Genomic DNA, 11,824 nt, shown 5'->3' with positions numbered 1-11,824 from the left:
TTTCTCCATATTCTCTCTGGCTTGGCTACATAAAGCTCAGTATACAACAAAGAAAACTACTTACTTTAAATTCTTCTTATATAGCTCAATCAGATTTTTCCAAAGTACTACCTCTCCTTTTACTATAAAAGTTTGTAAAATATGAAGTATTTGTTAAAATGGTGGAAATTTGAAAAGACAGTGCACTTTGTTTTGATGAAATAGACAATAGCATGAGATTAAAATAAAAACAGGAATGCCTTAGAATTTTTGCCTTACTATGTGGAACTGGAGAATCCCAAACCCCAAATTAAGCACGTATAAAATGAAAATAATAATATATAATAATAATATATATCTTATAGGAATATTTGAAAATTATATGAGATATTATGTTAAAACACAATGCATATAACAAAACACAAATCATACCCCATCGCTATGTACAATTTTAAAGATTTACATATTAGTTAAAAGTTTTTTAGTTTAAAAAATGCCACATAATATTGGTTAAAAAATTTGTAATTAAATTTCGAATAAAATACCTCCATGGTATTTATTATAACTGAATATCCTGCAGTCACTAAAAAGAGTATCAAAGTTCCTTATAAACTGGTGCACTATTGAATGGCCAAAAGAAGGAGAAAAAAATGTGCATTTTATGTCTTACTTATATGATAAGAGGAAGGCAATATAATATACATTAATAACACATACTAAATGCAAAATTAACTTGGAAGAGCTACATAAGTAACTGATCTACTGCTTGCCTCTAGAGAGAAGAAATGAATGTATTTGTCAAGACAGAGAAAATAATTTTCTTTGCACACCTCTGTGTATCCTTTGAATTATGAACCAATGATACACATTGTCAATAAAAAATGAATACATGATGTTCAAAGCTACTTAAAGTTCCTCTGACTTCCCTATCTGATTCAAGGCCAGAGATATAGGGAATTCAATTCAAAAATTAAAATGTCTTAAATGTTGAGATTGATTTTTAAATACTTAAGTACTGTGTAACATCAATCATTTAAGATTACAAGAATTTTTTTTTCATCTCTCCAATTTAGGCCCTGTTATTTTTGATTTGGGAATAAAGTATTAAGATTTATTGTTGGAGTTGGGCTGCGGTTGAGAGATAGAGCACATGAATGGCACGTGTGAGAACCTGAGTTCAATTCAGTACCATAAAGGAAAAAACAAGAAAAAAAAAAATGATTGTTACTGAGAAACTTACTCCATTGAAAATTGCCTGTATTTTCAATTTTTGTTTATGTTAATCTACTTAAAAAATAAAAACACTAGGAAAAGTATATGTATTATGTCAAATGTGGCTATCAAATGAATATAATAACCACATGCTTTGTTCTTTTTGCTTAATAAGCCTTTTGTTTAATCTATTTTACCTAATCTTATCAGCAATATAACTACTCATTCAAATTCAATGATTTTTGAGAGTTTAGCAAAATATAAAAAATAAATATTTAGCATTTTCTAGTTAAATCACTAGCAACTATCCATTGCTCCATTAAACTTCTTAAATATATTGTAATCACATTACTTTTGAGATGCAAAAGTACAAAACACTTAGGCTAATTTGTGCATGTTAAAGAACATTCTATTCTCTGGATTGTTGTCTGTCTGCCAAATAATTCAAGAATAAAATTCACAATGAAAAGGAAAATGCAGAGAACACTTACTTTTTAATTCTGTGAACTGAGTAATATTTGTTAATCATAAAGCAATAATGCCTTAGACTTAGTGCTCCACATTTTTACATATAACTTCTAATTTTATTTATACCACTTTGTATGGAGTACGGATCTTTACAATGCCAACAGTGATTCATTTTTTTTTCCCCATTGCTGAGCATGGCATAGGATAAAAATAAAATTTGACAGGAACAAACATGTAATTCAGCAGAACATGGAGTTTAAAACTGTTCTTCTCCCCCATTGAAAATCAAATCTGCTGCAGACTTCATGGCATCTTGCCGGAAGGATAGTGTTAGAAATGCTGCTCAGAGTTAAAAATTATGTCTATGTTTTGCTGGCACTTATGTGCAAGCATAGTTGTCTTATCATATTTTAAAACCGGCAAAATTCCATTATGACAGATGGACAGAAGCAGTAAGTGCCAACTCTCAGTGTGGAAGAATCCTTTACAAAAGGCTTGAGTAGAAGGCCAAGAGCACAAAAGTGTTCTGAAATTCATCTATTCTTCTATAGGAAAAAAAAATAAATAAATAAAACATTGCTTCATCAGGTAAGGATTTGGGCATTTAAGATGACCAGTTAATCATATCTTTGAAATTATGGCAATTTTGGGTAACAACAATAGCAAAAGTTGCATTGATTTGAAGAAGCCAGGGATGCAATAAGATGCTTCAGAATGTAGACAGCATTACAAAAGACAGACCAGAAACACACTGAAAAGGATGCTGAGGAAAGGATAAAAGCATTAAAGGTATTGTTAGGTGACCTGGCCTTCAGAGGCTTATTCAACTCTGCAATTTGAAGAGTCTACATTTTTTTCTCCATGCAATTTAAAAGGCACTGGATAGAGTAAAATGTTATCTACAAGGAATCCCTAAAATTATTTAATGGTCTAAAGGTGCAAATTGTGATTATATTTTGATTTGGATTTTTGTTCAAGATACAAATGAGATAATTTTCTCTTCTGGAATGTGGAGAATCTTGGAAAATAGTATCAGGCAACATTAATGAAAATGTTTTCCTAACTTAAATTTCTATTGTATTTCTCTCTTTAGACAAAGGATATTCAATGTTTAATAACATGGGCTTCAAAACAAAATGTGCTTGCTCTATGATTTATTTGGGCCTGCTATCATCTTCAGAAGGATGCTGAAGTGCAGCCATTACAAACAAGCTACTGCTCACTGTTCTTATGCAACTTACGTATTTGGGATAAAGATATTTAGACCATTCCTAAATACTTTCTTTTCTTAACTATAATGACACTTCCACTTAATTATGGTGTAAATTTCTTAGACCTATAAGCATTCAATATCCAGAGCAGACATTAAAATTATTTGTTACATTTATGCTTTCTTACATTGAATGAATACTATGATATGTTGTTCACTTGCTTTTGATTCAGTTTATGGGCTTGCTTAAAACTTGACTTACTATATTATTACCAATTGCTCTTTTGTGATATTATGTCTATGACCAACTATGCTATACACATAAATGAATACCTTTCTTTTTAACCACAAAAACACCTTTATCCAATGGAAAAAGAAAACCAGATCAGAAGTACACAAAACTATACAATTAAATTTTCTGTATATATAGTCTAGTACACTAACTATACAATTAAATAATAAACATACAATAGTATACTCAGTTATTTACTTTGAGATATAGAGATAAAATTAAATGGAATTAGTAAAGAAAAACCCCATTGCACTTCAGTTCTGATTAGTACATATTACATGTCACTGTGAGTACTTAAGTTTTGTCTCTCAACCTCTCTTTTCAATTAGCATCTGATATATCCCTTGTCCCAGAGGAAAGAAGTGTCAAGAATTAAGAACCTTCAATTTCAATCTTGGCAATTATTTTAGCCAAATCTAGAGGGAACGAGATCTCTTTCAATAACTTCCTAAAACCAAATTTGATGTAAGATTTAAATGCCAAAACTAATATATAATTATTTTAACAGGTACCTCTGAATTCATCACATATCATTCACAGATCTTTAAGCATTTTTTTGAAGAATATTGCTAATATAGTTTTTGTTCCCCTGAAATTAGTGGAAAGAGACAGAATCGTGTACAGAGGGATTAGATGATTTCTAAGAACCCAGAGAGACATTATAGAATAAGAAGTTCAGAATCAGCTTAAAACCTTGCCAATGATCAGAAATATAATCCTTACTTTGAAAAAAAGTGTAATTAATCACACAATCAAATATTATAGTAGGACACACAAAAACCTTTAATAGTTATGAAAAGAATTCAGGGATTTTCAAAAAGTAATTGATTTTCTCAAAACTTCCTTTTGGGCATCATAGGACTAAAGTATAATAGGAGAATGAACTTGGTTTGAACTCTGCAGACTAACATTTTTTATCATTGTTAATATGTTTCACTTACATTAATAGGTCTCTGTGAGTTCCCTCTTGTGGCTAATCTAAAATATAAAAAAGTGCATTTTTCTCATTTACCTATGATGGCCCTGCATTAGGGAGATAAGGCTCTGTAACTGCCAGTTGTATGAGACATTTGTATCTCAAATTCTTTTTTGGAGTAGTTTCTTAAATTTGTTGATGATTAAAATGCATATTTTATGCCGCTGTTATAGAAAGGAATATATTTTCACCAATTACTTTCCTAGTTATTTCCAAATATATCAGAAGAATTGTAAAACACATTATAGCTCAAATACTGCCCTAGGAAATAGTAAAATGTTTTCTATGTACATACAAATATGGAGTGCACAAGAAGCAATATTTGTCTCAATGGGAAAATACTGTTATAACTCTTTTCTCATCCATAAATATTTTGGAATCTTAAGAAAGCCTATTTTTTAATGCTTTGAAGTTGTGTTTGTGTGTCCTCATCCTGCAAGTATTTTATTTCTACCATTCATATCTCTTGACTTTCTATGTTTGAATGCAATCATTTAGCTCATGTCTAGTTTATCTTCTATAATAAATTATAGGCATTTTGAAAAGAAGATCCATGTCTGATTTAAATTCACACATCACTCAAACTCTTGGTCTAGTGCTCTGAAATGTGGTCAACAAATAATGCAGAATAAAATGAATTCTCATAATGTGAAATTTTTATTGAATGTTAAAAACATAAAGATATTTGGATAATTGTGAATATACGGTATGTATTTTCAATGAAAAATACAAGCAAATACATTATATATGTTATATTGAATAATTTAATGAAATATTCTTGTTTGCTTTTTATTCACAAATGGATGTTTTTAAATAATACATACAGAAACTTTATCAATGTCAATAATTTGTCAAATTAATTCACAAGACTGAATATAAGGCTTTCTTAAAATAAAAAATCAGTTATGGAACATATTTTTAAGAACTAGAAACATGGAATGTTAGCAAAGGCTATGCTGAGTAGACAATAGTGTAAATTATTAAATACTTAAACATATGCTGAACATACCAGGTTTGTCTGAGAATTCTATAATGTTCCATGTTAACTTTAGCTGAAAAATCACGTGTAGAAGAAATACCACATTAAAGTAGCTTGACATAATTAGAAGAGGAAAAAAATATAACGCACACATACACATGAATGTCCATACACACACACACACACATACACACACACAAACAACATGCTCCCTGAACTTACATACAGGACTAGAACAGAATTAATATTATATACTATTCCTTATGCATAAGAGAATATGGAAGAGGGAGTCTGCCTTGAAATTTAGAAGAAAAAAAGGAGAAAAGAAAAAAAATCAAATATACATGTTGTTGTACCTAAAGTCATGTACCTCTAAGAGTGGCCTTTTGTTAAGCATAACATTTTAAGGAAAGTGGAGTTCGGTAGGAAAAATTAATTTCTGGAGGGAAAAATTGTTCAGTAACATTTGGGATTTTGTATTCTAGGAGTATTATACATTATCATAAAACCTTGATATTATCCCAAACTTACAAATTTTCTATTAAAAAAACAGAGTTTCACTGATAAAGTCTTGTGGAAATAAAAGAATAGCAGTGACATCTACCCAACAGAAAAACCACAAGGTAAATCAAAACAAAATCAAACAACAAAACAGCATCATGGTGTTCAAAAAGCACGTGATTGTGGAACATTTGAATAATATTTTTTTAAAAATATATAATAAATTATAGGTAAATGAAATCTCAATAAACATTTAATAATAAAGGAGAAACAGATTCAAGAGCAAGTGTCAATATAAACAAAGAAAAATATAATTAAACAAAAAGGAGTATAGATTATAAAATTTTCAAATAAATATGTGAATACATTTGTAAGTGGTTTAGAAATTAAAGTAAGTAATGAGAATTTATTTTTAAATTATTAAAATGAAGAAAAAAAAATAACACATGCAAAATAAAGAACCTATGAGTTGATAACAACTGAACACCAAACGCTTAAGTAACTTTATTTAAAAGTTTATTTAAAACTATAAGCTTAAAGATTCGAGCAAACACTACTAACCTCTTTTCAAACTCTTCTACTATTACCAATACAAATGAGTAGAAAAGCTATAGAACTTTGGAAGATAAGATTGGTATGTATTACAAGTTATGACAAATTTCAGATATACTCCAAGACAAGATGACAGAAGAAGGAGAAGGAGAAGAAAAAAGAAGAAGAAGAAGGAGGAGGAGGAGGAGGAGGAGGAGGAGGAGGAGGAGGAGGAGGAGGAGGAGATGATAATAATAATAATAATAATAATAATCAGGAATTTATCATCAAAGAGATTTGGGATTGGAATTCATATTTTTTTTGTGTAGCCTGAAAAACTTTATGGAAAGAATTTGATTTTTGAGCTATCTCTGATACATAGCATCCATATTTTTTGTGAGAAATGAAACAACATCCTTACTGTACAAAAACATCTTAGATCAACTTCACTGCATTTTTCAAAGGTGCTGAGCTCTATTTACCTTCATACAGCAAAAATATAAATTGAGGTTTTGGAGTTGATCATTATAGTGTTTTTGCCTAAATCCCAGGCTTAAAAGGAATCTAGTGGATATGTTCTCTGGCAAATGAGATCTCAATAAACATTTAATAATAAATGAGAAACGGGAATTCAAGATTAAGTGTCAATATAAACAAAGAAAAATATAACTAGACAAAAAGGAGTATAGATTATAAAATTTTCAAATAAATATGTGAATACATTTGTAAGTGGTTTAGAAATTAAGGTAAGTAATGAGAATTTTTTTTTAAATTACTAAAATGAAGAAAAAAATAACACATGCAAAATAAATAATGAAAAATTACTGTTTTTTATAGTTAATATGGAGAACTTAAAACACAAATTAGACATTGCTAAAAGAATAATAATAAAATGTAACTCCAGTTTTAAATTATTGGAAAAATAATTGATCAATAAGCCTAGAGAAAACAGAATAAACAGCACAAGATTAGATATGAAAATACATCTAAAAGTATGAATAATCACATCAAATATTAAAATGAAAATCTCTCGAGCAAGTGGTTCACATTTTCAAACTGGTAGAAAATCCAACAGAAATCTAATTTGAAGCCACTTATAATTCTCTCAAAATAACAGCAAATATTCAATGTTAGCATAATAACTGATTCAGATGCTTTACGATAAAACCAATATCTAAAAACCAATTTATATCTATATAATGACTAGCTAAAACGTGTTAATGTACATTTATATTATCATAGAACTATGTCACATTTAAAAATAATTTTAAAAGAATGTACAACTCCAATATAATAGAAAACATCCAAGACTCACATATGTCATTTATGGATTAGAGGATTTACATTATAAATGTCCCAATATCTGTGTGTTCAAATGCAATCAAAATTGTTTTTTAATTCAAATTATAAAAATATAAATGGAAAATCAAAATGCTAAGAATAATCAAGGGATTTCTTGGAAGAACTACAAATTAGAAGCAAATTTGAGGGCCTGGGTTGGTGATTTTAGGAGTGCTGAAATCCAGAACATTGTGAAACTCAGGAGAGTTATAATAGAGTGGTTTGGGTTGGTGGGAAAAGCAAGATGAGAGTTTGACGTGAGGCACATGACAGTTAAGCTGCTAGTCTATAATTTAGCTCTGTATGAACACCCTAGGCTTATTTTCCAAGAGCAGTTATTTTCTATTTCAAACAGCTCTGTTCATTTGTGTGACCATGGTATTGCTTAACAAAAAAAAAAAAAAAAAAAAACCTATCCTGTGTTTCATCTCATTCATTTTTAGCATAAAAAAAGAAAAATATGTTTATTTTGAATATAATTTAACAAAAGCAATGGGTATTATTTTGGCTCCAATTCTCATTTGTTGATAAATAATTACAGAATAACATATCATGATAATATAGCTATAAGCATATATAATTATAGGATTTTTATTATGCTATATGGTTATAATAAATTATTGCATTCTAATAATAAATATAATAGATCATCATTATTAATATTATAATATGTATAATTGGGTAATTATGTTACATATGCTTTATATACTACACAGGCATACAGTATATATATATTTTTTTTTTCTATAAAATTTTCAAAATTTCTTTCAAAATTGTAGGGAAATGATTTTAGTCATCCAAATATTGTTTCTTCTCTGAATCCAATGTTCATTTGGAAAATTATTTTAAAAGAATAGTTGCCCTGATACTTACACATATTTTGCCAACTTTAAGATTGGTCTTTCATTAGCAGATTATATGTATGCCCAGGATGTCTGTTATTCAAATGAGCTATTCCAAATAGACATGTTTCATTGATCTATTGCTGTGTTTGTGTTTTCATCACCAAATATACTCAGGGAAGGAGCAGATTTCCAAATAAGAGGGTTAACGCCCTGCAACTTAAAAAAAAAAAAAAACAATTCTCTCCTAAAATCATAATACTAATATCATAAACATAATATTTGAGCTGGAGAATATATCAGCTTATTTTTAGACATAAGCACAATAAAATTAGTTAAGTCTATTATTCAATAATATATTATTCTTTTATATTTATTAATCACTAGTAAACTAAGTTCAAAAAAGACATTACTAAAATTCTTAAAGTACATATTTGTATTTTTGCCACAAGTAAATCATGAACCCATTCTTCTTAGCATTTTATGAGTTACAAATGTATCTGCTTAAGTTCCAACAGGAAATTCATTTAGAAAATGTATTTCCTTATTTTAAATTATCCATTATAATGAAACATTCTGTTGAGCAGCTCTGATTCATTTTTTTTCTCAGAAATGCTAAGTGGTATTTTTTTTTTTTTTTTTTTTTTTTTTTGTAGAGCATGTGGGGCCAATTGAGGAAAGAGGCTGTCATCACAGTTTGCAAGTGGAAGAGAATAGGAGGTGATTTTTTTCACTCTCAAGCCTCTTGAAAGTCAAGGATAAGTTTCAAGGACATATTATTTTAATGAAAAGTGGTGTCACACATCTCTGAAGAATGGTAGTGTCTTATCTCACCTTGGAGTGAGATGACCATCTACTAAACTACTTGAAGCTCTGAGACAAATTTATTTTGCCTAACATTATAGATTTTAATACAAATGAAAGGAGAAAAGGGGCGGGTTGTGGCGTGGCTACAATGCCAGCTCTGGGGCCGGTCCCGCCCAGATGCGGCTCACAGGATCCCTGGAGCTGGGTTTCCATTTTGCGAGCACTCCCATTTCCATGGTCGCTGTGCATTTGCACTATAGCTCCCTGGCCTCCACCAGGCAGTTTATCCCCAGAACTTGAGGCCGGTGGGGAAAAGCGGGGTAGGGAGATTGTGGCACCTGGAGGGACTGCAGAGCCCCTTGGCACCTTGACTGGCCTGCCCTTAGACATAGAGGCAGGAACTGTGGCTCCTGCTCCAAGGCCACACAGAAGAGGGACTCACCTGCCAGGGTCCGGTCTGCCTTGAAGAGATCCAGTTGCTGAACTGAAAGAGGTGGACTGCTTTCCCTGCAGTTGTGGGGCACAGGAACTGACTGACATAGGACTGGGATCTGGTTTCAGCTTTGTCTTGGACTTGCTGTGAGACCTTGGCCAATGCCTTTTCCTCTCTGGGACAGTCTATCATCCTATCTCCACAAGGATGGGGATCACTAGGCAATGCTGAACTGACGTGGATCTGGGGCGAACAGTCTGGGCCTCTCAGAACACACACTGAGCCCGGATCGGCTGAATTCAAGCTCCTGTTCGCCTGCTTCCCGCAGACAAACAGCTGTGACTCAGCACTAATCCATCCAGCTGAAACAACTGGTCTGCCCTTCTGTTCCTACGGAGGTAAATGCCAACCGAGCCTTCATAGGTAGTGGCCACAGGTTTGAAACGGGGCTTGAGAGAGACAGTAAGGACCAACCCATTGCATTGGTCACCTGGCAAAGGGAAACGAACTGTCGCCATTTGCAAGAGACATCACCATGGCAGAGAACTGACATCACCCTCTCCACACTTATTCCCCCTTCCTTGAATTCTACCTGCTTACTCTCATTCTCTTTAGTGACTTCTTCCCTTCCCTTCTAATACCTTTTCTCCCAAGCATCAAATAAATTTATAGGAGTAAACAGTAACTCAGCAGTCAAACAGAACAAGAAGTAACATAAGCAACTTGAAAAAGCAAGGAAGAAAAGGAGTACAAACAATGCAGGACAGCCTAAATATTCAGGAGGACCTAGAGTCATCAGAAAAATGGTCATACAAAGAACTCAAGGAACACCTTAGACAGATGGAATGGAACCTTAAAGAGGATACGAGACAGCAAATTCAAGCAGCGAAAGAACACATTGAGAATGAATTAAATAAACAGATAAAAGAAGAAGTTAAGCATCTTTATCAGGAGATAGAGGTTATAAAAAATAATCAAACAATAATTCTAGAAATGAAGGAAACGATAAACCAAATTAAAAACTCAATTGAGAGTATCACTAACAGAGTGGAGCAAGTAGAAGCCAGAACGTCAAATAATGAAGACAAAATATAACATCTTTAAAAGAGTCTAGCCAACTCAGAAAGGCTGGTAAAAAAATCACAAGAAAAACATCCAAGAGTTATGGGATAACATAAAAAAAAACCAAACTTACGAGTCATTGGGATAGAAGAAGGTACAGAGATTCAAACCAAGGGAATGAGTAACCTGCTGAATGAAATAATTACAGAAAACTTTCCAGAAATAAAAAAGGAAACAAATATACAAATTGAAGATGCATACAGGACACCGAGCACACAAAATCACAGTAGACCAATGCCAAGACACATTGTTATGAAGATATACAATATACAGAACAAAGAGAAAATATTAAAAGCTACAAGAGAAAGGAGACAGATTACATTCAGGGGTAAACCAATAAGGTCAACAACGGATTTTTTATCACAGACGCTGAAAGCAAGAATGTCATGGAACAATGTATTTCAAACACTGAAAGACAATGGATGCCAACCAAGAATTCTGTATCCAGCAAAATTAAGCTTCAGGTATGACAACAAAATGAAAATCTTTCATGATAAACATAAGTTAAAAGAATTTTCAGCCAGAAAACCAGCATTGCAAAGCATTTTGAGCAAAACACTACACGAGGAAGAAATGAAAAACAATAACCAAAATCATCAGTGGGAAGTGCCTCGGTAAAGACAGAGGGCAAGGGGAAAGATAATCATGGAGAAACAAACTAAAGTTTTTTTAAAAAGGATAAATAATCAAACATGGCTGGAAGTACAATCCATATATCAATAGTAACTCTGAACGTTAACGGCTTAAACTCTCCAATAAAGTGACATAGGCTGGTATCATGGATTAAAAAAACAAATCCAACAATATGCTGCCTCCAGGAGACACATCTGATTGGAAAAGACATACACAGGCTGAAGGTGAAAGGATGGGAAAAATATACCACACACACAGTCCTCATAAGCAAGCAGGGGTGGCCATGCTCATATCGAATAAAATCGACTTCAAGACTAAGTTAATCAAAAGGGATAAGGAAGGACATTATATACTGTTAAAAGGAACCATTCACCAACAAGACATAACAATTATCAATATTTATGCACCAAATAATGGTGCTGCGACATTCATAAAAGAAATTCTCCTCAAGTTCAAGAATCAAATAGACCACAACACAATAATTATGGGTGACTTCAA

The sequence above is a fragment of the Spermophilus citellus genome, assembly GCF_964194105.1.
Source record: "Spermophilus citellus genome assembly, chromosome: 11".
Classification (NCBI taxonomy): Eukaryota; Metazoa; Chordata; class Mammalia; order Rodentia; family Sciuridae; genus Spermophilus; species Spermophilus citellus.
Note: the sequence above shows the minus strand (reverse complement) of the source record.